General features: G+C 41.1%; 1 protein-coding gene and 1 long non-coding RNA gene across 6 annotated transcripts in view; one reads left to right on the top strand and one right to left on the bottom strand.

Moving 5' to 3' along the window:
* Nucleotides 1-26,061, top strand: part of LOC310679349 (zona pellucida sperm-binding protein 3 receptor-like) — a 44,528-nt gene extending 18,467 nt beyond the window's left edge. Inside the window, exons 9-15 of the mRNA XM_083444540.1 lie at nt 3,273-5,128; nt 6,296-8,172; nt 10,793-10,882; nt 12,379-15,630; nt 15,877-16,150; nt 18,154-18,238; nt 21,888-26,061. The gene's annotated coding sequence lies outside the window, so the exon portion shown is untranslated. The remainder of the gene's footprint in view (nt 1-3,272; nt 5,129-6,295; nt 8,173-10,792; nt 10,883-12,378; nt 15,631-15,876; nt 16,151-18,153; nt 18,239-21,887) is intronic.
* LOC310679409 overlaps nt 16,415-26,498 on the bottom strand; it is a 30,319-nt gene continuing 20,235 nt past the window's right edge. Inside the window, exons 5-8 of one of the 5 annotated variants that reach the window (XR_014512220.1) lie at nt 21,861-22,058; nt 20,571-20,694; nt 19,026-19,322; nt 16,415-18,979 (exon numbers count right to left, since the gene is read on the bottom strand). This is a non-coding gene — a long non-coding RNA (uncharacterized lncRNA). Of the gene's footprint in view, nt 19,323-20,570; nt 20,695-21,860; nt 22,059-26,498 lie in introns of all 5 variants that reach the window. The other 4 variants (XR_014512221.1, XR_014512223.1, XR_014512224.1 and 1 more) reach the window with 4 other exon arrangements.

Genomic DNA, 26,498 nt, shown 5'->3' with positions numbered 1-26,498 from the left:
CCACCACACACATTATGTACACAGAAAAGGGCGCCTGGGGGACCACTTCTCTTATCTGAGAAAGTGTGTATGCATCCAGTGGCTTTTAAGCACTTTCTTTTGGGGATAAAGCCTTATAGCTCCCAGAAAGCCCACACCTAAATGTGGTGCAGGTCCTCCAAAGTAGCATAAGGCACTGCTAATGAAAAAAAGTAAGGCAGCCCACTCCTGTGCATGTAAGAGCTTGGTGATTCAATCACTTCAGTTAGTTGATGACTGAATAATCCTTTAGGTGATTTAACTGATGAAATCTGAGGAGCATACATGCTTACTTTTCCAGGGTCTTTTTACTTTTCCTATACAGTGGTACCTCGGGTTAAGTACTAAATTCGTTCCAGAGGTCCGTTCTTAACCTGAAACTGTTCTTAACCTGAAGCACCACTTTAGCTAATGGGGCCTCCTGCTGCTGCCGCGCCGCCGGAGCACGATCTCTGTTCTTATCCTGAAGCAAAGTTCTTAACCTGAAGCACTATTTCTGGGTTAGTTGAGTCTGTAACCTGAAGCATATGTAACCTGAGGTACCACTCTACAGTGGTTATGAACTTAATTCATTCCGGAGGTCCGTTCTTAACCTGAAACCATTCTTAACCTGAAGTACCACTTTAGCTAATGGGGCCTCCTGCTGCCACCACGCTGCCAGCACATGATTTCTGTTGTCATCCTGGGGCAAAGTTATTAACCCGAGGTACTGCTTCCGGGTTAGTGGAATTTGTAACACGAAGTGTTCGTAACTCGAGGTGTTTGTAACCCAAGGTACCACTGTATTAAGCTTGTGGGCCCTTGATATTTTAGCTCCCACAATATTAAATGCCAGAGAAAGCTACAGATTCAAGAAACAACAAAAAAAATTATAATGCTGAAACAAATGTTGTTAATCTTTAACATTTAACCTATTGTTTGTTAAAACAAGGCTTTATTCTAGTTATTCAGCATAAACACATGCAGGAGATCTAATTGCATGATAAAATTTTTATCAGACAAGCCTTATAGCCTCCCTCCAGCCCACCTAGTTGGGTTACATTTATAATATAGTAAGCATTATTTTGAGAGTTCTGCAAGCCTCTATTTCAGTGTTTATTTGACCTTAAAATGTATGTATAGTTATGAATGTGAAAATCATTATCATACATAAATAAAATTAAATAAATACATTTAAAATTAAATTCCTACAATACTAATACTTAAATGGAAGACTCTGGGCTGAACTAAGTATTTGCATGTGAAGCATGTAATTAAATCTAACAGCTGTTTTAAAATAAAATATTTTGGAATGGGGCAATATAAAGAAAAAAAGGAGACGCTGAACCCTTCCTACTACTTCTCTGCCCTAAATAAAAACTGGAATCTGAACTCTCTATGGGGTAGAGGCAGGGATTTGAGGTAGGAAAGCAGCAGAACTGATAAGAGTTAAGCACCTCTCCCCATGTCTGCTCTAAATTGTTCCATCCCAAACCACTATAACCATGGTTTAATTACATGCACCTGCCAGTAGAACTATCACAGTTTATGTTGTTGGTTAGCTTTATTCATTTATTTATTTCATTTATATTCCACCTTTCATTCAAGTAGTTCATGGTGCAGTACATGGTTTCCCCTCTCTCCATTTTATCCCCTCAACAGCCCTATGAGGTACCGTATTTTTTGCTCTATAAGACTCACTTTTTCCCTCCTGAAAAGTAAGGGGAAATGTGTGTGTGTCTTATGGAGCAAATGCAGGCTGCACAGCTATCCCAGAAGCCAGAACAGCAAGAGGGATCGCTGCTTTCACTGCGCAGCAATCCCTCTTGCTGTTCTGGCTTCTGGGATTCAGAATATTTTTTCCTTGTTTTCCTCCTCCAAAAACTAGGTGCATCTAATGGTCTGGTGCGTCTTACAGAGTGAAAAATATGGCAATTAATGTGGGAATGTTAAGGATAGTGGGAAAGGATATATTGAATAAGTATTATCCTTCTTCACTCACACTAGTGAGTGATGTAGCAGAGCAATTTCCCCTCAATATAGCTGGAAGCTAGTTTGCAGATTTGCTTGAATCCCTTAGTTAAGATTATTTCCTGGTGTCCCCTTTAATCCCTCTTACAAGAATAAAGACACAAGAGTCTTTCTGAGTAAAGTAACAAAAAGTTTACTCACATTTCAGTTCATGATAAGTGCAAAATTACATTAAGATAACAAAATAGCTGCCGGAGAGCAGCATGGCAGCAAAAGATCAGCAAGCAAGAGAGCAAGAAAGGACTGAGGAAATGGCTGCGTGACTCAGCCAGCGCCATGTCCATCTTCCAGGTCACATGCAGGGGGAGGATGCTCCAGATCAGTGGAACAGGAAGTTACACTTACTGGATGTCCCCCTGCCTGTGCCCACTCTAGGGAAATAAGGAATGTTGCACTTAACTGTACCAATGGATTACATCCCACAATTAGATACTGGAATATCTATTCTGCTATTTCTATAGAATCTTTCACAGTACAAAGTTATACAGTGGTACCTCTGGTTACAGACAGGATCCATTCTGGAGGCCTGGCCATATCCCGAAAAGTCCGTAACCAGAGGCGCCCTTCTGTACATGCATGCAGCGCGATTCAGTGCTTGTGTGCATGCTCGTGCAGCGAAACCTGGAAATATACACTTCCGGGTTTGCCGTGTTCACAACCCAAAGTTTACGTATCCGGAGGGATACATAAACAGAGGTACAACTGTATTCTGTGTCTTTACTCGAGTTCTCAGAGTTAGAAGCTTTGAAGTTACTCCAGGAATCTGAGAGAGTGTTAGCCTTGCAACAGTTACCCTGGGTATGTCTTTTGGCTGAAAGGCGGCATATAAATTAACAGTAACATAACATCCCTGAGAAATAGGATACCTAAGAGTCAGGAGCTTGCCCAGTGTCATTATCATAGAACTGTAAGGTTGTAAAGGACCCTGAAGATAATCTAGTTCAGCCCCTTGATCCTACAACCATGGCGTTATCAGCACGATGCTCTAACCAACTGAACTATCCTTGTTCTAGCAGGGCTTGTAGGTTGAATCATGCTCTAAGTTACTAACTCAGTTGCTCTGGAAAAAACCCCAAAGTAGAACTTTTGGCAAAAATAGTACTAATGTGGCAAAATTATTTTACTCGCCCTTAAAAGTGTACTGCTTTGTTGTTACTTTCCTCAAGCTAAAGTATAGGACTTGCAGTTAATTGTAGGAGCAATACGAAGCTTAAAATCTTATTTTCTTTTTTCATTTACTCTAGCTATTCTAAAACAACTGCTAAGACGATACACCAAGTATACTAGAATACCAAAGATGCTTAAGCTCTCCTGAATCTTCATACCTCTTTGGAAAAGTGACTTGTGTAATGACAAATGCTGCTGTGGCAGCACCTTGTGGAATTCTATATGAACAAACTGCTGCAATCCCCAACAGCCTCTAAGGATGGAACTAAATGTTAAAAGAAATCCAGGTTATCTCTGAAAATGCCGCATCTGTTCTGACTTTTATTCTTTCTTCTCCTTAATGTCTAGTCATTGCAACTTACCCCATGCAATCATGTCATTACACGGTGTATATGCTCAACTGCACTGTCACTGTCTTCTGCTGTTAGAGAAATGTATAGCATAAAGATGTTGAACACATCATTAAATTCTGTAGAGCAGAAGAAACCCAAACCAGGGCTGTATCCACTTTGAGACTGCTTCACTGTCAGTCTCCGTTGTCATGAAAAGGGGTTACCTTGAATTAATTAAAAACCTCTTACAATCCAATATATCAAAATACAGTAGTAGTCCTTCTGTTGTAAACAGAATGTCATTACTATTCAAGATGGTTTTCCAGAGCAACACTCGGCTGCTTTTTTCAAAATCTCTTTGGATTTTAGAAGTTCACAAATGCCATTCTGGGGTAAGACTTCATGTTTGAGATGCACTTGGTTTATACTGACCACTGCTTTAAATCTGAATTGTATAAATTGATGAAGATAATTTTGTACTTTTGTGAATCAAAGATTTTATATTGTAGGAAATATCATGCATATGTATCACTGTGATATGTTAAATCTCTGCTTTATAAATGGTGTGTAGATAGTGTGTGTCCCTGTACCTTTTTAGGCAGTTACTAGTCCTTGACTAAAATGATACTGTGTGAGAATCTTGCAAGAGTAGTCTGCACCACAAATGAAATCCTAATATACTAACGTAAGTTTTCAGCCATATACAAAAAACCAACAATACATACCACAGATCACCAGGAAATCCTCAGCTTCAACGATGTAATTTTCAATCTCCTACAGATGAAAGTTAATTCTAATTCCTTTAGAAAAAAATTTCATCGGATTCCACCTAGAACAAAGTGCACTACTCTTCCAGGATAGTTGCCTGCATTAATTCTTCCAACTTAACCCATTTTCCTTTAAAGGAAATTACTCCCTAGTACATAATTCTCTGCTGAATTATGCTGAGGCATATTATATGACATTAAAATTTCAAAACATTTACACACAAAATGTCTGGAATGCTATTATAACCCCACTGGCCCAAAGATATGATACACTTCCCCCAGATCTCATCTGTATATTAACTGGGGCAGCCTTCGCCTGCTCCCTTAAAGGAACAATGCCACATTTGTGCCATATGATTTTTAAATAACATGAATACCTGTATTTTTAAAAATCCTAAGTAGAAACAGACTCTATAAAACTAATCTTCTTGCAGAAATACTGTTATTTAAACCATTAGGAATAACTGTCTGACATATAATATGCTTCTCGTTGAGAAAGTATAAATTGCTAAAAACCTCAAGGGCATATGTTGATTTGCTCCTGTTCCTTTTAAATGTTTTCATTTTTGCTTTCTTTCACCATAACCTAATTGAGCTCTTTACTTTAAGTCACTTGGAGACATTTGGGTGACAAGTGACTAATAAAATTAATAAATAATATATATTTTAAAAATCACATTTTCATATTACAGTACTGTCCTTTGGTCTGTAGTCTTTGCTAGTTACTAGATTTTTCGTTTAATTTTATAGCTGATTTGCAGAGGAGCAAAAGGCCCACCCCCCTGTCCCTGCAAATAAGCTGCAACTTATTCTACAATTCTATGATTCTATAAGGTGTTGTTGTTGTTTAGTCGTTTAGTCGTGTCCGACTCTTCGTGACCCCATGGACCAGAGCACGCCAGGCACTTCTGTCTTCTACTGCCTCCCGCAGTTTGGTCAAATTCATGCTGGTAGCCTCGAGAACACTATCCAACCATCTCGTCCTCTGTCGTCCCCTTCTCCTTGTGCCCTCCATCTTTCCCAACATCAGGGTCTTTTCCAGGGAGTCTTCTCTTCTCATGAGGTGGCCAAAGTACTGGAGCCTCAGCTTCACGATCTGTCCTTCCAGTGAGCGCTCAGGGCTGATTTCCTTAAGAATGGAGAGGTTTGATCTTCTTGCAGTCCATGGGACTCTCAAGAGTCTCCTCCAGCACCATAATTCAAAAGCATCAATTCTTCGGCGATCAGCCTTCTTTATGGTCCAGCTTTCACTTCCATACATTACTACTGGGAAAACCATAGCTTTTACTATACGGACCTTTGTTGGCAAGGTGATGTCTCTACTTTTTAAGATGCTGTCTAGATTTGTCATTGCTTTTCTTCCAAGAAGCAGGCGTCTTTTAATTTCGTGGCTGCTGTCACCATCTGCAGTGATCATGGAGCCCAAGAAAGTAAAATCTCTCACTGCCTCCATTTCTTCCCCTTCTATTTGACAGGAGGTGATGGGACCAGTGGCCATGATCTTCGTTTTTTTGATGTTGAGCTTCAGACCATATTTTGCGCTCTCCTTTTTCACCCTCATTAAAAGGTTCTTTAATTCCTCCTCAATTTCTGCCATCAAGGTTGTGTCATCTGCATATCTGAGGTTGTTGATATTTCCTCCGGCAATCTTAATTCCGGCTAGGGATTCATCGAGCCCAGCCTTTCGCATGATGAATTCTGCATATAAGTTAAATAAGCAGGGAGACAATATACAGCCTTGTTGTACTCCTTTCCCAGTTTTGAACCAATCAGTTGTTCCATATCCAGTTCTAACTGTAGCTTCTTGTCCCACATAGAGATTTCTCAGGAGACAGATGAGGTGATCAGGCACTCCCATTTCTTTAAGAACTTGCCATAGTTTGCTGTGGTTGACACAGTCAAAGGCTTTTGCATAGTCAATGAAGCAGAAGTAGATGTCTTTCTGGAACTCTCTAGCTTTCTCCATAATCCAGCGCATGTTTGCAATTTGGTCTCTCTAAGGTGCAGTCATATAAAAAACTGTCCACCGAAACACTGTCACAAGGCTAAAATCAAAACTTTCTTTACACAACCCTACACATGGCAGGGACCCATTATACCCAGAGATTACCATGTGTAGTCAATTTAAATTTTGGAGAGTAATAGCACATGTACAAACATGTTGGTGGACAAGGATTTGAAGCTATAAGGAAAATAAACTTGTAGATATGTGGGAAGGAAGAATTATTAGATCAGGGAAGCTACTTATCAGAAGGAAGGGTAATTATTGGAATCGGAAGGCAATGAAGGATAAAACCCTGTCTACTGAACACCCAGTAGAGTTGGAAAAATAAACGAAAGAAAGATTGCATTCAAAAAGACTCCCCAGAAGCCAAAATAAAGGCTTCTGGATAATTATTTGCTGCTATCTAGTGGTCAGCTACATGCAGTGAAAGCTACTATCCATAACACATCATTTTAATCTCTAACCCATAGAGATCAAGCTTAGATGAATCATAGAATCTTAGAATTGGAAAGTTGGGTCCTCAAGGGTCATCTAGTCCAACCCCCTGCGATGCAGGAATCTTTTGCCCATTGTGAAGCTCCAACCCAGACCCTGAGATTAAGTCTCATGTTCTACAAATTGATCTATCCCACTTTCATCTATTTATACGAAAGTTGTGCCTTTCCAGCTATATCAATATTTGACTGCAAATTTAATTATTAGTATTAGTAGTAAGCATTTTTACCTACTCTTCAGCTAAAAAGGCTTCCAAAGTGAAACAGCAACATGCATATGGCATGTATAATAGTGAAGCAGGGTCTATTGCTACGATTTGAATTTGAATATGTTGGCTAATTCTAACGATTTACATCTGTCAGTGATGTTTGGGGGATATGGGCAACAGGTGGCCTGCCTTTGTAGGTCCAGTTGGGCTTTGGAGCCTTTCCAGTGAACAGACAGATCTCTATGCATGAATACCCTTTTAATTTTATTTCTGTTTTTTGGTGTACTCTCGTCTTCAATAAGGAACTTTATCAAAAGCATTTTGAAAGCCCGGTCAGTGTGTATTAGATTCTCATCATGAAAATGCATCTCACATCTTTAAACATGGTTTTAGCAGATCGACAACTCTAGTAAGTAGAACCACTGTGGCCTCCATCCCCTACCCCATTGGTGAATTGCTGAAAACATAGAGGAAAAACTATGTGTGCATGTTTCTCGCTTTCAGGTTTTAGGTATTCTTTTATTCTGGGTGGGGTGGGGAGGGGCTCTCTGCTAATCCAAGCCTTGATCACTCTTTCAAAAGTTATTGGAGGAAGAAATTTGGAGGAAAGAACAATAGTAAAAGCAGCAGAAAACACAAAATTGCTTTGTTTGCGGGGGTGCAGTAAGGAGGGTTGGGTCGGGTTAGGAGTTGAACTGTGATTATTTTGATGTCTACCTTATGTTCATATCTGAGCTCATTAGTAAACCAATGCTGATGTGGAAAATCTGTTTATTTTTATGTTTTTTAAATAACACTATTGTTTTTCTATTAAGTGCAGTAAACTCCATCTGGAATGCAAATGGAAGAAAATTAAATCTCTGTCCTGTTCCTCTCCTCTTCTATCTGTTGGGTCTATTTTATTGCCCTGCCACTGTCACAGTAGAATCTTGGATTCTGAAGTTAAAAAATCACGGCTCCGCGTGAACCCGGAAATACCTTCTCAAGGCAGTGAAGTCCACTCTGCTCTTTATTATCTCTGTGGCGGACCGCGCTGACGTTTCCCGTCTCTGCGTCCCTCAGCTGCCGCCAGGAGGAGCGGCGGGGCGTCGTCAGGTTTTTCTCGCCTTTCCTTGGGATGAGAGCTTCGAGTGGCTGGACTGAAGGGTTCCTGCATTCTGCCGTCTACAGGTCTGTTGCAAGCTATTTTCTGTCACCCTCTCCCCGCCCCATGCTGGTTGTGAAACACTGGATTGCATCACGGAACTCCCTACATTGTAAGGACAATAATGCTAGATTGCATTACATGGCTGCCATTATTATTAGTAGTAGTAGTTGTAGATTTATTTATTTAGTTATTTATTTTCCGCCTTTTTCCCTGGTGGGACTCAATGTGCCTTGCAACTAAAATACGAAACAGCTGAAAGCATATATTCCTGCAGTAGGAATTTTAAACAATAAGATTATTGTGGGTCACCTTCTAAATTAATTTGAGTGGGTCTCCCTTTGAGTAGAACTGGTCTCTCTGACCCCCTTTTGCAAGTCAGGAATAACAATACTTGCCACCTACACGGCAGGGTTGTTGTGAAACACACTCAAGACTCATCCACAAAATCTACTGAAGGAAGCATTTGCAGCACAGATTTTTCTCTTTTTCTCACATTAAGACCTTTCAGTATGAACTGTCTTTGCTTGAAGAGAGGGTAGAAAATGCCTCTGCTAAATCACTGCAAGAAAATAGTCCTGGGCTTCTTAGTTTCTGCTTTTCAGCAGCTATCAGTATTCCAACTCTTACCTTCTAATAGCAAGAGTTCTATTAAAACACCTAAGAAACAACAACCCCAAGAAGAAAATCCAAAGTTTCCTCTGCACATCTTAGTATGCCAAGTGGAGTAATATGCAATATCTCATGCATTTTGGTATGTTTTCATCCCACCTCCTTGCAGCTGTTGCTTCCATTTACCATTTTGTGTTAAATAGTGTGAAGCAGAATTGCTGTGCAAATTTAAATCAAGTTGAATTGTGTCAACAGCTGTTGGCTGTACTGTACTAATCTAGGCTCCTCCTTAAAAAAAATATAGCCAGAATGCTCTGAATATGAGATTTGAGAGAACACAGATCACTCTCAAAAGTTCAGGGGTGGTGGCCTGGGAGAGGGCATTCTTTATGGCAGCCTCCAAGTTGTGGAATTTCACACCCCTGGTGGGTCTGGCTTCCTCACTAGATTCCTGGCCTTTAACGACTGACATTGTGTGTTTTCAGGCCCTTCCTATTCTTGTGATTATAATCTGTTTCAGCTGTTTTTAATTTGTTGTAACCTGCTCAGACCTTCTGATGAATGGTGGGTAGTACATCTGGTGGTGGTGGTAGTAGTAGTAGTAGTAATAGTAATAATAATAATAATATCAATAGCAGCCTTGAATTGGGCAAAGAAGGCTTGGATTTCAGGCCTAAAAACAAGTCAGGTGAAGCCATGCAGATACCAACCAAAAGAGCCATTCAGCAGCAAGGAACAGCAGTTCACCATCCATATATTTTTTGGCTTCAAGACCATATCTTGCTCTTCAAATGATAGCTGGGATCCCAGTGTAACACCTGTCAAAGCAACTCCCCATGCCCCCAGCATCCAATTAAATTTAAAAATAAAAGGAAGTTACTAATATACATGTTTTTGTTGTTTATATGAAGGGAGTAAGCTCCTTTTTTAGGGGGGAAATTTACTGGGGGGTTTCTCTGTTGCAAGGGGAGTGTACAGTCATGGGAACAGCTTTATTTCTGTTAAATAAATCATGACATGGTGTAATATGTCAAGTTGTTCATCTGAGGTTGTATTTACCTAATTTTAAGAACCTGCTAAGGAGTTGATTGTTATTATACCATTATGTAAAACCACAGAATCCAAAGAGGGGGCGCTTTCTTTTTCCCAAGACTGTATGTGTTTAGCCTTTTTTTTAAAAAAGGGGGGGCGGATTCTAAGCATCTTATTTTTCTTCTATGAAATGCGGGTTCTTGTGATCATGAGCTTCTTAGATTTTCTTAGACACCCCAAGAGTGTTGAGATCCATAGATCAGAAATAGACAATAGCAGTTTAACACCATTCTGAAATCATGGAAATAATCCACTAACCACACCTTCAAATTTGCCTGACTGGCTTTTGTTAGGTAGAGTAGGAAGAACAGCTTGGACCCTAGACTATCAGGAGTCAAGGAAATGCTGCTCTTTTCCCCCCAGACAGGGCATAGTCAGTGGTAGGAGGGTAGCTTACCTGGCAGGTAAGAATGGATTGAAAATGGACTTGGGTAGGTTTGTCTGTTTCTTCTGTTCTGGAGGCTGTTATGTTGTTCTCTACTTTCCGTGTTTTTTCTGTTGGACACTTTTCTAAGTAAGCTACACAGCAAGGGACCTATACTCTGTAGACCCGTGACCATGTCCCAGCACTGAGGGAGGGTGCTCTCTCCCAGTCAGGGCATGGCAGATACCTGATTTGCGTAAGTCCTGTTTTCTGAAGTGGGAAGAGAAACCCAGACAACCCTTACCACTGTAGAAAAGGAACTCATCACTGGTAAGACCAACCCCCCTTTTTTTGTCTGGTTCCCAACTTCCACCTAGTAGAACACCTGCCATTGCAACTCAAGAGATACCTGCTGAGACTGAGAACCATTTTTTAAAGTACATCATGCCGCATAAATAGAAAAAAAGCTGGAAAAGCTGTTTGCCTGCTGTCATGGCTAGTTAAAAACAAATTTTAGTGAAAATATTGCAGATTCCAACAAAATTCTAGAATTCATTTCCCCAAGGACTACATTTCAGGTTAACAGTTCTGACTGGAGAGGTGCTGTTATCAGGTTTCTGTTTAATAATGAACTGAGGATGATACCAAAGAAGGCTGCAGAACCACAGGTGTGTGCAAAGTTCAATAAATTGTTAACACTTGAATGTGAAAGCTTCTGAAAACACAAATAGCATTTTTGGGAAAGTGGGCCTTGGATTCAGTTCCGATAGCACTAATTTGTTTTTCAGATTAAAATTGTATCCCTCCCCCCAGCAGCTATTGCAAAAAAGAAAAAAAGGAAGTGTATTTTTGTAGTAGAAACTAAGGAAATGTGCACACAGATTGGAATGAAACAACAAATTCAGTTTTGTATTATTTTGCAATAGAATTCATTTGCTTTAATAGGCACCATCATTCTCAATGTGATTTTACATTCCAGAAAAAAATATAAAGAATAATAAAATGGAGTTTGGGGAATGGATGGTGTTGCAAAACTGAATGATTTGTAAACAAGCCCACATTTTTACAAAAGTAAAACAGCAGTGCCATATAGTGTTAGTTTATATCACAGGTTTAAACATTTCTGCTGATTTCATCTTGCCTTTTCTGCACATAGCAGAATTTACAAACTAATTTTTTTATTTGCTTAACAAAATTTATATACTGCTTCATTGTTGTGAAAAGAGAGAGGAAGAAACCTCTTAAGTTTTTTTTCTATTTTAAAACACCTCAAAAATTACCATATTACATCGGACCAAATGTCTTTCTTGTACAAAGGTCTCTCTGGCTCAATCTGCACATTACATTTTAAACCATAGTTAAAAAGAGTATGGTTTAATGTAAAGCTGCAGAGTGCTGGTATATGCTACTCCAAAGTCCCCATGCTCCTGTCGTACAGCAGATGAGCCAGGGTCTGCATTGTGTTTGTTTAGCTCCAAACAATTACCAGGGTTTGTTCTTAGCTTATTGCTCATGATTTGTTTAGAGACAAACCAACCACAAGTCCAGCTCTGGACAGGACAACACAAGCTTATTTTTTTCTATGACGTAGCTGGGGGGGGGGAGTGCTGTGGGAACTTTGAGCAATGGGAACATTGAGGTGACATTAAGCCTCTGTCTGCAGCAGATTAAAGTAAGCAAACAAATACTTTATGTTTGTAAATGTTTTCTATTATAACATAGGGCAATTTTCAGTAAAAACCAACAACTCAACGAAAGTGTAACAAAAAGAAGAGTTAAAAATACAGCAGTAAAGTTAAACAGGAAAAGCCTGGGTAAATAAAAATGTTAACTGACATTCCACAAAGTGGAGGTTTGATGGGCCTCTTTAGGGCATTATAGTTGTTTTATTTTCAATTCTATTCCTTAGAAATATTACCAAATGGAATATAAAAAATGATTTGGCTGAGTGAGCAGCCTTAACTTTGTGTCTGCTGCCTGTCAGCAGTAGTGCATGATTCAAAATACTGGTGCTATTTTGGTTTTACACAGTACATTTCCATACTATTTTTTACTGCTAAGAATTTCGACAACATTCATTCAAAGCTTTTGTATTCCCATGTTGTCTCCCCCCCCCCCAAGTATTTGTTTGTCATGGTTTTTTTAAAAAAGAATTCTCTTGCAGTTGCTGCATAGTTGTTTCTGGTACAAACTGACTACAGTGCTTCTCTCATTTGATGCAGAGGAATGGTCAGTGACATATCTAGTCCACCATCATGTACCGTATTGGCCTGAATATAAGCCACACGTTTTTCCAATTTCAGACCCTGAGCAGTTAAAAGTGTCGCTTAGATTCGCAACTTTTTACCATACGCTGCCTAGTTGCTTGGCGGTGGGGGTGGGGGGAGTGGCACGCCCACCTCCCAGGTAGCTGACAGCGCACACTCCCTAGATGTTTGGCAGTGGGGGGAGCGGCGTGCTCACCTTCCAGGTGGTTGGTGGCACACACTCCCTAGCTGCTTGGGGGGGGGGAGGAGTGGTGTGCCCGCCTCCCAGCTGGGGGGGGGGGGAACGTGTCAGGCCAACCAGCTAGGGAGCGTGCGGCATATATGCGGGCCAATATGGTATTACCTGCCTCAAGCCATTTTCTTCAAAGTCTATCCAATCTGTGAGTGAAACTGGCTTTTCCAGCATTAAATATATATCTATTATGCATATAATAATGGAAATGATATTGAAGGGAGGGGGTGCATGAAACGAGGTAGTCAAAACAAGGTGGAAATAATAATAAGCCTCAAGGAATAATCTAGCCCCAATGTTTGCGTATTAACATTTTTTACAGTTCTAGTAATAGGGCTGGATTAGCAGAACACTTTGAAGTCTACAGCCAGAATAACAGTGCTATCATCTCCAACCACTCCAGCTAGAGGATTTAGACAGTGAAGCCCACAGATATCTATTGCAATGGAACTTACAGATAGTTACTGCAATATCTGCCCACACAAGAGACACAAAACCAATAGTCATATCATTGTTTCAAAGGCATCTCTTCATAGAGCTTTTTCAGCTGAGAGCATCTTTAAACCACACTCTGCATATGCATTGCAGTTGCTTTTCCCCCTACATCATAACCGATTTCAAATGGTGCTAGACAAAAACTAAGACTCTGAACACCAAGAGAAATCGGTCAGCCTGTGTAAGAGATGTTTTTTCCAGTTCCATATTGGCTGTTAAGAGTACTTGCAAGTTGTTCAGATCATAGCCTATCAAACTTTGAACAATGGTCGTATTAGTCAATGCATCTTATTAGTCAATGCAATACTAGGTATTTACTTTGAAAGAGTTTGGAAGAAGCTGGCCTAAAAAAGATAGTTATAGTACTACTGCTCAATAAATGTTATGTTCCTAATTATATGACTTATCACCATCAACATTCAAATAGCCAAAAGTAAAATATAATTTTCCCACATTACTATTGGTACTTAAGCATGCACTAATCTGAAGCAAAAAGAAGGATGTTATATTCAAAATTTCCTCACTTTTATATTTTTATGGAATAACCATTGAAGTTGCATGCAACAGTGTTTTTAGTGTGAAAGCTGATGGAATTCAAATAACTATGGCAGGAAAATGAAAGGTGGTGAAATTAATGCAAATAAAATAATGTAAATTAACAGAATCCTTTCTAGATTAGAAAAGTGGCAGTGGTCCTGAATAGCACGGACCAATGTAGATTGAACAGAGAAATGGCAAAAGTTAGCCATATTTTATGGAGTATAACTGTAATGCTGCAATCTGACAGCTAGCCAGAAGTTGGCTGAGGGTTCTTCAGAGTGTGCAAGAGTCCCCAGTACACCTGTGGAAAGCTCTGCATAGATGTACTGCTTTTGATGGGGTGGGAAAGGGTTGACCAGGTGTCTCTGGATCCCAACCCCCTTCATAGGAGGTTCCACCATAGACTGCTTCCCCCAAGCCCAATTGCTTTGCATGTCTCACTAAGTGCAGTGGGCTCTCCATTTGCAGCTTTCACTGCTGCATGCAAGCAGTAGAATGGCATCCATTCTGTACTACAATGCATCTTCTTGTACTCTAGGTAACGTAAGCTACATCTTTAAACATGATCTCTTACTGAGACACAGAGAAAGACATGTGAATGTTACCAAATTAAATCTGGTGACCACTGTGCTCTTGCTTCCTGTTCTTCTCTGGATCCAGTGCTGTAATTCTTGCTCCTAGAACACTGATTTCAAATGGTGCTAGATACAAAGATGGGAAAATCTAAGCCACCATGTGAAACCAGCTTCCAGAGGAAGACACACTCTTGTGCTGGTACCATCTTCAGAATCCAAGCACTGTAAAGAAAGTTGCTCTTCAAGTTTCCTAGAAGGAAATGCCTATTCATTTTCTTCTTTACCTATTTATATAGTAAGAAAAGGAGATCTGTTATTTTACATAGTTTAATGTTAATGGATGCTATGTTTCTTACTTGCATTAAACCTTATCTTGTGAACTTAACAGTCTGGCCATTTTAGCTAATCATGTACAACCCACTGAAGTCAATGGAGCAAGTAAGCTACATCACAATTAAGTCCTCATTACTACCCCGTTTGAGGAGAGGCAAGGAAAGTCCCAAGTAATTCCCCCGTTTTTGGAACACTTGATTTCCTCCACCCTCTTCCCCTACCGTACCAAATGTCTTGTGATCCTTTCACTGGTTTTACCCTTTGCCATATCTACTGATACTTATTTTTTGCAGTTTTTTTATGAGGGGTGTTCTTCTTACTTTTTATTGCTGGTGATATTTTACCTAATCTTAGTCCCTGCTCAATCTCATTTTCTAATACTATTTCTGTCCAATGATACTCACTGACATATTTTGGCTTTAACTGCCATTCAGCAGTAAATGAAACAATTATTTTACACAGTTTTAATCCCAGTTTCTGTCATTGTTTGCTCTTACTGAGACAGGTAACTCTTCATTTGAGTTACTTCTACCACTCTTTAGTTAATCTGCTTGCCCTTTCCCCACTCATTTCATGTTACAAAGCATGGTCGTGCTTGTAGTTACTCCCCCCCCCCCTTCTTACCAGTTTCATATTCTCTCCCCACTCCCCCCGCCTCTCATTTCTTTGTGCATCTCAAAGTTTGTGGTACTCATATCTTTCCATATTCTATTCTCTGCATTACTCTTGTTCTTTAGCTCATAGCTAATTCCTTCCCTTCTTATTCTTGGACCTTTTAATTCTCATATTGATTATTTTGCTTATTCTTCTCTTCACCATTCTCTGTATCTTCTTGATACAAATGTTCTTAATTACTCCAAAAGTGGCAAATTACTCTGCCGGTCAGGGCGGAAATTCTTACATCTTGCCATGCTACTTCAGGAAGCCAGTTTTGTTGGGTGTGACTGGCCTGCCTCCTCCTCTTATAACATACAGTGGTGCCTCGCAAGACGAAATTAATCCGTTCCGCGAGTCTCTTCGTCTTGCGAAGCACGGCTATTAACGGCTTAGCGGCTTTAAGAAAAAGGAAAAAAACTCGCAAGAACTCGCAAGACGTTTCGTCTTGCGAAGCAAGCCCATAGGGAAATTCGTCTTGCAGAACGACTCAAAAAACGGAAAACTCTTTCGTCTAGCGAGTTTTTCGTCTTGCGAGGCATTCGTCTTGTGGTGTACCACTGTAGTGCTAGCCACTGAAGCCCAAGAGGCAAGAAATTATGCAGCTTCAAGCAGAAAGGGTTGAGGCTTTTCCCCAATTAACTGCCCTATCATATTCTGTTCTCATTTTACAGGGTCAGGAGACTTGAGAGAACCAGGTACAAGACTTGCAGAGATCATCGAGGGCCTGAGAACATGCTGTCCCTTGGGGCTCTCCCTTTATCCTTTGACCCTGGGAAAGAACAGCTTGTGAAGGACAGATAGAAACCAGGGCACACAGAGAAACCAATGAGGGAACAGGTATCCACCCTTTGTCTTTATTTCTTGCTAAACTGCTGTTCTCCCGCAGTTTTTGTAATCTTCATTGTATGCTCCAATTAATACAGATGTTTAGATCCTGAACCTTCCTGGCACCTGCCATAAAGGTTGGTGGACCCCCAATATTTTTGTTTTGCACCAGCGTGTCTGGCAGCAGTCCTGGCCCTCTTGCTCTCTCCTGGAGTGAGCCACCAGCACCCAACCACACACTAGTATATAGTTTGTTGATGAAACTTCAAGGATTCATTGTTCATTACTGTTGTGTTTTGTCACCACTTTATTTCTTCTTTTGTTTCTTCTACTTATTTTCAACCTACTTTGTGTTCTCAGTTCTCCTGAATTCACAACCCATCCTCTTCACCCTCTCCTGCCTTGGTTTCTTTCAACATCATAGATTGTTTTTAACATGTTGGGATGCCTCAAGAGGCAATTCTAAAAGGCAGCCTATAAATACATAAAATAAATATATCTCCTCCTGTTTATTTCTCTTAAACCATCGTTTTAATCTTTTGGATTGGTCCTTAAGCATCTATCATTTCTTCTGTTTTAAAAAATAATGTTTGGATCCCATCTTTCTATTTCTCTTAAATTCCTTTGAAAGCTGCCTGAGGTTGTTCATTCTTATGTAAAATCTAACTTATGATCATTTTTAGTTTGCTTTCTGTCCTCATTTTACAGTAACTGCCCTGCATGTAAATCCACAGCATCTTACACTACCCTCCCCCCCCATTCTTATTCCTGGATCTTGTGGAGTTGATCCTGTAGGTCATGCCTTGCTTTAGTAATCTCTTCACTCATTCACTTTTATCGCTTCTGTTCTTTCTTGACGTCACTATTTTTCCTGTTGCTCCTACTGTTTAATTTTACGTTGTAAGTCCCTGAGCCAGGATCCTTTCTTGTTGTTACTCTTTAAAGTGCTATGTATACTGACTGCACTGCATAATAATAGTAAAAATGAAACAATACTACCTTAACAATATTTACAACTATGCTGAATCCCTAAAAATGTATTTAGTTTATTTATGATTACTGGGATTTTACTTGGTTTCCCAATTTCTTTGGTCCAGCCATTAATGCCTATCTTGAGTTCTTCAGGTTACTACTTCTTTCCTCTCATTTGGACCGTCTTTCTCCTTTGTTTGCACAGTCTCTCTCTCCTTTACAAAATTAAGTTTCCTTTATTTATGTTTATGTGTCTCCATGATCTTAGACACCTCTCATCTCTGTGTATTCCTTCTCAGTCTATTGAAATATTACTTTTCTTCTTGATTTTCATTTCTCATGCACTATTTATTTTATTCTTTTTATCTCTCTGCTGCAAATGCCAGAAATGTTCATTCACCATCCACAATTGGCTTGCTCTGTTCCTGCATTAGAAGTTAGTAAAAAATGATAATAATTATTGAATAACAGAGTTATATTTACAGTTGCTTTTCCTTTGTGCATTGTGTTTTGATTGAAAGCTAGCAAAAATCAATATTGCTGCAATAAAATCTCTTCCAGATAAGGGGATTAAGACATCCAGTGTGGAAGTCCTGTTACCCAGGCTGTGAGTAGCTATTTAGCTGCAATCCAAATCTAAAACGGTTTACCTTCCTGCCAGAGCAATACCTATTTATCTACTTGCACTTTGACGTGCTTTCGAACTGCTAGGTGGGCGTTTCTGTGCGCTGTTCTGGTTCGCCAGAAGCGGCTTAGTCATGCTGGCCACATGACCCGGAAGCTGTCTGAGGACAAACGTCGGCTCCCTCGGCCAATAAAGCAAGATGAGCGCCACAACCCCAGAGTCGGTCACGACTGGACCTCATGGTCAGGGGTCCCTTTACCTTTTAAATCTAAAACCAAAGTGGGTCCCTAGCAACCTCTTTTCTTTTGGAAAACAGACCGGTTCAATACATAACTATAATACTTCCTTATTGGGCTGCAAAGCATCTGTATTTAAAGAGCAAGTCATTGATTTTTATACCGACACTTTTTTCTTGCAGGTGCCATGTCAGCAGATTTATATTGGAGTTTTTGCTGAGGTGCAATCAGCACAGAGGGAAGTGGCCTGACCTTCCTACTCTACAGGTATGGGCTTATTTTGTCCAGCATCTGCATCACCCCATTGGATCCAGCCTCTGTAGTACAGACAGCTGGTTTTACCATGATGGATGCATTAAAATTAGATGTAGCTAGTTCTGGATTTGAGATGAGGCAGGCTTCATCATCAAACATTCACTATGCTTGGCTGCAGGATACTTGGGCTACTTACACACTAGCAGCTTAAAACACAGCAAGGTCATTTCCTCACTGCATTTCAAGTTGTGTTACTTATTTGCTTTGCCACTCCTGCAACTGCCCCATTGGTTGTCTCCAATATACACACCTCACCTTAACTACAAAGCAAACGTGGCATAACTTCTCCTTTTGGGCTGAAGCTGGTTTGAGGCTAAACACATCAAACAGTATTTCTCAGGAAAGTACACCATTAGAAAATGGTGGCGATATTGCCTTCCCTTTGCTAGTCTAACTTCACCTAGCCTTGGCATGGAGTAGTTTGCTTGGCTAAATGCATTTTACTTATAGATAGGACCAGCAACAAAGTGAAAGTGCTGACTATCAAATGGAGAGCTGACATGTGATTTATTTCTCATGCAATCAACTTGGTATGCTTTCCTGTGGCTGAGCAGAAGGATTCAGTGGGGTAGCCAGGGGTGGTTCTGCCTGGCTTGTTAGAAGCAGCAGTGGCATGGCGCAATAAAATTTTGGCTAGCTGAGCTGCCTGGACTGGTGCCACAGCCACTGCATGTAGCTCATCTTTTGTGCTTTCTGCATACAAGTCAGGCATAGCCATTCTTCCATATCTTTTGTGCACACAGACATATTTAGATTTCCCCTTTGAATGTCAGGTTACAGCTTATTCACATGGAGTACTTTAGGTTTTAGGAGAGTATCAGATAAATCACTTAAGTTGCTAACTTCATTCAATCAATGCAGAATTATGAAGGGACCCTTCTGAACCAGCTGTAATGTGGCGATTTGAAAAAGAGGTTTCAGCATTGTTACCAGTGTTAACTTTCTGTTGATCCCATTGTTGTTCTTGATTGTATCAGTTTCTTGATGGTCTCTTATAAATTGACCACAGGCTCATACGTCAATTTTTGTAGGGCACCTAGTGACAGTAATACACACAGTAAAACTTAAAAAGTTGTGAAGAATTTAAATGTTTTGTAACCAGCTCCTCCTACTTTTTCATCTGATGAAGCACCTTCCACTCTCCACATTCTAATGGAGTACCGTATTTTTCGCTCTATAAGACGCACTTTTTCCCTCCTAAAAAGTAAGGGGAAATATGTGTGCGTCTTATGGAGCGAATGCAGGCTGCGCAGCTATCCCAAAGCCAGAATAGCTAGAGGGAGTGCTGCACAGCTGTTCTAGTTTCTGGCTTAGCCGCGTGAAGCCTCCGCAGGGCATGGGGGAGCCTTCATCCCCATGCCCTGCGGAGGCTTCGCAGGGCTATTCCTGGCTTTTGCGGGAGAAGGGACAGGGCGCAAAGCTCTGTCCCTTCCCCTACCTCCCAGAAAAGCCCCCAAGAGCCGTGCCCCCTTTAAAGAGCTGCATAGAGCATGTGTGTGGCTCTTGGGGGGCTTTTCCCTGAAGCGGGAGAAAGGCAGCCCGTCAGTGACAGGCTGCCCTTCTCCCTCCTTGGGGAAAAGCATGCAAGCGCCACACACACGCTCCTCGCGGCTCATGAAAGGGAGAGCTGAGCAGAGCCTGGGAAGCACACAGGCTCTGCTCAGCGCTCCCGTTAAATAATTTTTTTATTCCATTCCCCCTCTAAAAACTAGGTGCATCTTATGGTCAGGTACATCTTATGGAGCGAAAAATACGCTATTTCTGTTATCTACCCTGTCATTTTAGTTAAATTAAATTTATTTAGGCTGCAATCTACAAGCTGCTTATCCTCGCATGGCTGCAAACATACTATTGTTAATTTGGAATTGGGGGAACTGATTTGTCCAACTGATGTTGGACTACAACTCCCATCATACATGACCATTGGCCTTGCAGGCTAGGGATGATGGGAGTTGCAGTGTAGCAATATCAGGAGGCCACAAGTTAGGCTGCAGTCCAACCCTCACTTACTCCAAGCTGGGGGGCGGGGCTGGATTGAGCAGAGGCATTTCTACGCTTGCTTCTATCAGTTGAACCACCTTACTGTCAGCTGCCACAAGTGTACCACTGCCGACCCCCTCCTCCTTCCACCTGCCACATGTAAGCAGAAGGCTCATTAGCGTTATCTCTGCCAGCAGAGTCCTGCAAATTGCCCTAAAATGGGCAATTCCAGGGGTAGGGCTGAGCCATCCTGTTTCAATTGTTTGTGGATGGCATTGTGTGTGAGCTGCAGTTTTATACTTACTAACAATGAAGGTAGCCATCCTTGTATCAGTACAAGCATTCGGTATTTCAGCTAGTTGAAACTTGAGGAGCAAAACTAACTTGACAGCTTTCCACTCAAGCTGCAACAGCAAGGTATAGCCAACCTATGGAGTAAGGAAGAATAATGCCTATTATGATTTTTTGATAACACCATCAGTATAAATTGCACTTTACAGTTCAACATAACCCAAACAGAGAATTCTCTGCCTCAGAGACAAATCTTTAAACAGCTATATGTATGCATTTGAGAACCCTATCCTATCAGATTTCCCAGATCATGTACATGAAAATTTAAGGATGTGTGTACACAAGTGTATGACATCTATATTACTTGTTGCTACTGCAGGAAACGCTAGTGCAACAACATTTTTTCCTGCAGCAGTCATATATGGAATTTAAAAACAGCTAATATTTTAACTACCTAGAGATAATATGGGATATCTCAGACTGAACATTCATGAGAGACAGTATAGAGCAGGCTTCCTCAACCTCGGCCCTCCAGATATTTTGAGACTACAACTCCCACCATCCCTGACCACTGGTCCTGCTAGCCAGGGATCATGGGAGTTGTAGGCCAAAAACATCTGGAGGGCCGAGGCTGAGGAAGCCTGGTATAGAGGTTACTTTAAAATATAAAGAAGCCAAGCCGAGTGAAAAATAATCTGGATGCTCTGGTGATTAGTAAACTCAGACAAAGTAAAAAGAGCCAACTTCTCTTTTAATAGCATGACAAAAGATGAAATACTCTATATGGAAGGTTTTCAAAGTAAAAACAGGAGGAGGAAGGCAAATTATTGGATATTATACAAATCTCAAGACAAGTGCCCTTTTCCTACTAGGGTGTTAAGGACAGTAGAGATTACATGGCTTTAAACTTGTTAGCATGAAACATCTCCCTTTGGCATAGATAAAAGCTTTTATCAAGCTCCTTATCAGCACTGGAGGTTGTATAAAAGGTGCTTGGAGGCTATATTTAAAACCACCAATCTTCAGACAGATGGCATTTTTAAAGAACCAAACAATTTCCATGAAGCAATGTTTTAATTTCACCTTGCAAACTACAGTTATTAGCAAATAGCGTTCGTTCTTTCTTTTTAATACTCATAGCAAGTTGCCAGCTCTTTCACTCTCTCCCCCGCCCTCCACCAAGTCCTTTTAAGGACAAGTAAAATGTCAACATGAACCAGGCGATGGTGCCTTCCTGGACTCCTACCACATATGCAAATTATCATGCTGCCACGTAAGATGTTTTGTAACAGCTATGTAGTACCTCATTTTTCCTCTTTAATTGAAATAGGACCAGCTGGAGAGATTATGAAACACAAGGACTCTGTGCTCTATTCTTGTGTTTGTGGCTGAAATGCCGTAATAAGGCATTGGAAAAAGAAATGAAGTGAAAGCTTATCGTAAGCATCCACATTTTCCTTCTGAGGACTTCCAGTGCAGCACTCCTAGAGGAAACTACTCTCTGGCAAGTGTGGAAAACACAGAATAATAAATGAAGAGGTTGTTTATAATTAACATAGTACTGGTAAGAGCACCCAAACCCATCAAGTGGCTGGTTGGTTCTTAAGTTATCTAGAATGGTTACAGCTTTCCTTTGGCTGCTTTCCATACAGTTCTGGGAAGGCCAGTCACAGGAAAACCACATGGGAGGGGTGAATGATGCAGTTACTTCCTGTGCTCTTCCCTTCACCTCTCCTGAGTCTGGCTGCTGTAGTGTAGGGAGATAAGCATGCCATATGTCCCTCCCCCACAAATGGATATTTTGCTTTTAATTTTATACTCTGTTTCGACAAATTGCACCCTAAGTTGTGTACAAACACCTGACAGAAAGTACAGTTGACTTGCAACCTTGCACATTTAACTTGTGCAATTATAGCTTTACATGTTTGGCAGCTTGGCAGCATGCAATCGCACAAATTAAAGACTCCCATGCAAGGCAGAGAGCTTGAAAGCTCTTTCTACACCACATTTTCCCACTGCAGAAAACTTTAAGCTCTCTGCCTTGCTTCCCAGGCTCTGGAAAAGTCTCACCAGGACTCTGGGCTTAAAAACTCTCTGCCTTGCATGGGGGGCAAGATCCGCTCAGTGCGCCAGCTCCAGAAAGGTAGGAATGGTCACCAGTGCTTTTTTTCTGGGGGTACTCAAGGGTCCACCATACCGGCATCTTTTTTCTAGAAGGAAAACACTGATGGTCACACATGTTCAGTTGTGGGGTTGTTCTGGCTATAAGCAATTTCGCAGAGTCCCTGGAACCTAACCCTCATGCAAGTTGTCTATATTAAAAATGACTACACACTGCTTATAATATAACATCGTTAACCAAAATATTTGTAGACCAACTAGGAAATAGGCACAAATGAATACAATCTAGAGACACTGCTTTTCCTTCTCCAGTGGATCACTTAGCAGCTGCTGAGAGCTGTGATACCAGCCTGTTTCCTGGACCAGGTGCTTCTTAAGCTGATTCAGCAAGACACATTCGTAAGAAAGAATGCCCATTAAAGATCTCTTAATACACATTAGTTGTGCATTGACTGTTAAGGACTACTGAAGATACACTCTTGCTTCATAGATTTAAAATGTGTTGTTGGACCATAGGGATTCTAGGATTAAAAAAAAGAACAAGACTGAAAAAAGCTTATCCTCAGGCATCATTCCACTGAGGAAAAGAAGCAGCCAATAGCTAACAATAAGTGATCTATATAGTTTTTGTCTAATAATTGCATCAGTCAGTTGACCAAGATGGCTCTTAATAACTTCATTTATGGACAGGAGGAGACTTGTTTGCTAGGTCCAAGAGAATAAGCTTATTCAACCCCTTCACTGCTGTTCTTCCACCTATAATGTACTAAACATGCCATAGGACGTTATTCACAGGCTTCTACCTGTAGGTCAGCTCACATTCTTTCCTGTTCACAGCAAGATAATTAACACTGGGCTATTTTACCTTTGCCTAGAGCTAAATAACATTTCATACTCAACAGGTACTCAACAGGTACATAGTTTACTGGTGACTCAACAACTGAAACGCCTTTCCTTTCACAACAAAACGTTTCATAATAATTGGCTAAAATGTGTTAGACATTTCAGAGTTAACCTAGCATTCCTGAAATGGTGGTCCAGGAGCTGATTACAGAGGATTTGCTAATATGACAACAGGGAGCAATGCAGCTTAAGGGCAAAACTGTGCATCTCTGAAGCTCAGGAATCCCACAGTAGGACCCTTTTGATTTTATTGATAGGTGATATTTGCTAGAGAGATACTTCTTGTGTACCATAGTCATAACTATTGTACATATTCAAATCTATGTTTTCAGTTCCATTGAATTCAATGAGAAAACTTGTTTCCTTAGAGATCTTTTTAATACAACATAAATGGAAACTAGCAGAACTAGAATGAAGGTATCACTCACTTGCATTTTCTTAAATTTTAAATCCCACCGTTTTTACATCATGGATCCCAAAGTGGCACACATACAGTTCCCAGGAGCTTTCCCATCCAGGTACCAGATACACCCAGATCTGCTCTGTTTCAGCAAAGTGGTGGCCTCACGTCCCTTCAGACCATACCCTGGGACATATGCATAGTTGGTCTTCCTAAGCTCAGTCTAAATGAAAGGGTAGGAGGTCGGGAGCCACAAAAATCACCTTATTCAAGGCCACAGAAATGAATGAAGGAGTGTGGAGTTATCTTTTATCGTTTTCTTGCTGCAGAGGCTGCACTACTATTGTTCTCATTGCAGAGAACTAAACAACAACAAAGAAGCATGCATGATTTTTTCCTCTTTGCCCTAATATTATTTACCCCCATCTGTTTTCTCTCTTACACTCTCCAACAGTGATTCCAACTAGAGGCAGGCAGCACAAATTGACAATAAAGGGCAAAGAAAATATACAGTCATACCTCGTTTTGTGGCTGGGATCTGTTCCAGAGCCCTGGCCGCTAGCCAAAAAGGACGCAGGGCAAAGCGCCACGTCTGTGTACGTGCGCAGAGTGGTTCGCACTTCTGTGCATAGCACGATTTAGCGCTTCTGCGCATGTGTGAGCAGCAAACCCAGAAGTAACCCGTTCTGGTACTTCCGGGTTTGTCGCAGACATTTGCCGGAATGGATGCTAGACAAGGCGGATGTTTGTGGAGGTATTACTGTACCTATAGAAGGATTGTGGAAGCCTTACAATTAATTGTTCACACTCCACACAGCCGAAATATACCCACCCCGATTGCCCCAAACTTCCACTGCTCCTCCCCACCCCATTGATCCCTTCTTCCCCAGCCAGGCCCTTGACGCATAAGCTCCAGAGACAATGAACTCACCACCACCAGCAGCACCACCATTTCCAGGTCTCTGCCACTTAAGGGACAGCTCTCACCTAGCCCTTCATTTCCTCCTTCCTGGCACTGAGGGGCGGGGGCAGCACTGGATTTAAGGCAGTGTGACTGGTTTGCTTGCACTGGGCATCAAGCTGAAGGACAACCTTTTCAAAGCCCAGTAAGCACTTCCCCAGCTTTGAGGTGGTGACATGAGTGCTCTGACAGGATCTTAGAGCCCTCCCACCTCCTTTCCACAGCTGGGAAAGCACTAACTAGGTTTTGGGAAGGAGACACAAGGACTCAAAGACCCTGTCAGAGCCCTCATACTTCCTCCCTAGAGCTGCTCCTGCCCAAGGAGTCGCTTCCTGTTCCCTGCCTTGCCAGGGGCTGCCAAAAAACGCCTTGCAGGCCAGCAGAGCATTGGACCACTCTTCTATAAAGAGTAAAATATTACTTTGCTCAAATGGCTGCATATGGAGATTCTTTTTTAAAAGTTCACTCAGTTCTGACAAAAAGGACACATCGGCTATTAAGAAGTTAGATGATTCATACATTTTCGGATTGCTAGATGTATTATTGAAAGGAACCTGAATCAACACGAATCCATTTTGTTTCCTTCAGGAAAGCCTGCCAAATTCTGGTCAGCCAGTGCTGAGAAGAGATATTCTACTGTTTCACTAGCTATTCCTCCTAAATCAAACAAGAGGTAGTCAAGCATGCCGGAAAAGCAAGATAATCATTCCACACAAGCCAATGAGCCATCACAGTAAGATTCTACTCTGCTGTGAGAACAAACAAATGGTTCCATGATGCTATTCCACATGCAGCCATTTGAGCAAAGTAACATGTTGCCAATGTATTAATTCTGGTGAGGTCCAGAAAAACATAATCTCAGTTGTGTTGGAGACAATCATGTACACACTGTGTTAAAGAAAAAGAGATATCACCCAGCTGTTTCGATGCACTCTCTCTTTTCAGTTACTCTTGAAGTACAAGGACACAGACCATGATAATATGCGAAATGGGTGTTCCTGGATGTGACATCATTCTGCCTAACAATTCAAGTGGCAAATGCAGATAGAAACATAGCCACTAAAATACAAGATGAAGGTATCCTCATACTTGGGAATACCCTGCGCTTTGCAGAATCCCCCCCCAAAAAAACAACCAACCAACCAACCCCTCCCCCCAAAACCAATACAACCAACCCTGTTGAAAAATGTAATCGGGCAAGCTCCCACCGCCCCTGTCAATAAGGACTGAATATGCTCACTCTAGCCATGGAGTGTAGAGTGAGAGTTAGAAAATATGAAATGGGTGTGGCACCAGATGCGTTAGCTTGCAGAATCCTGGGAGATGGCATGGCTGGTTGGTGAAACCCTCTACAGGGGCAGCTGCACTAGAAAGTGAGGCTACAATCCAATGTTTTCTTGCTGGTACCACTTGTCATCTTTTGAAATTGAGGCTGAACACTCACTGCATTTCTAGTGCTGGGTTTTTAACACATGTTCACACCACATTATCCATAACATATATATCCTGTACTTTGTTCTAGGATGCTAATGTTTGATGCTTTGTTTCTCAAACCA

The sequence above is a fragment of the Podarcis tiliguerta genome (assembly GCF_965153285.1).
Source record: "Podarcis tiliguerta genome assembly, chromosome: 6".
Classification (NCBI taxonomy): Eukaryota; Metazoa; Chordata; class Lepidosauria; order Squamata; family Lacertidae; genus Podarcis; species Podarcis tiliguerta.
Note: the sequence above shows the minus strand (reverse complement) of the source record. Positions and strands in the feature narration are given on the sequence as shown.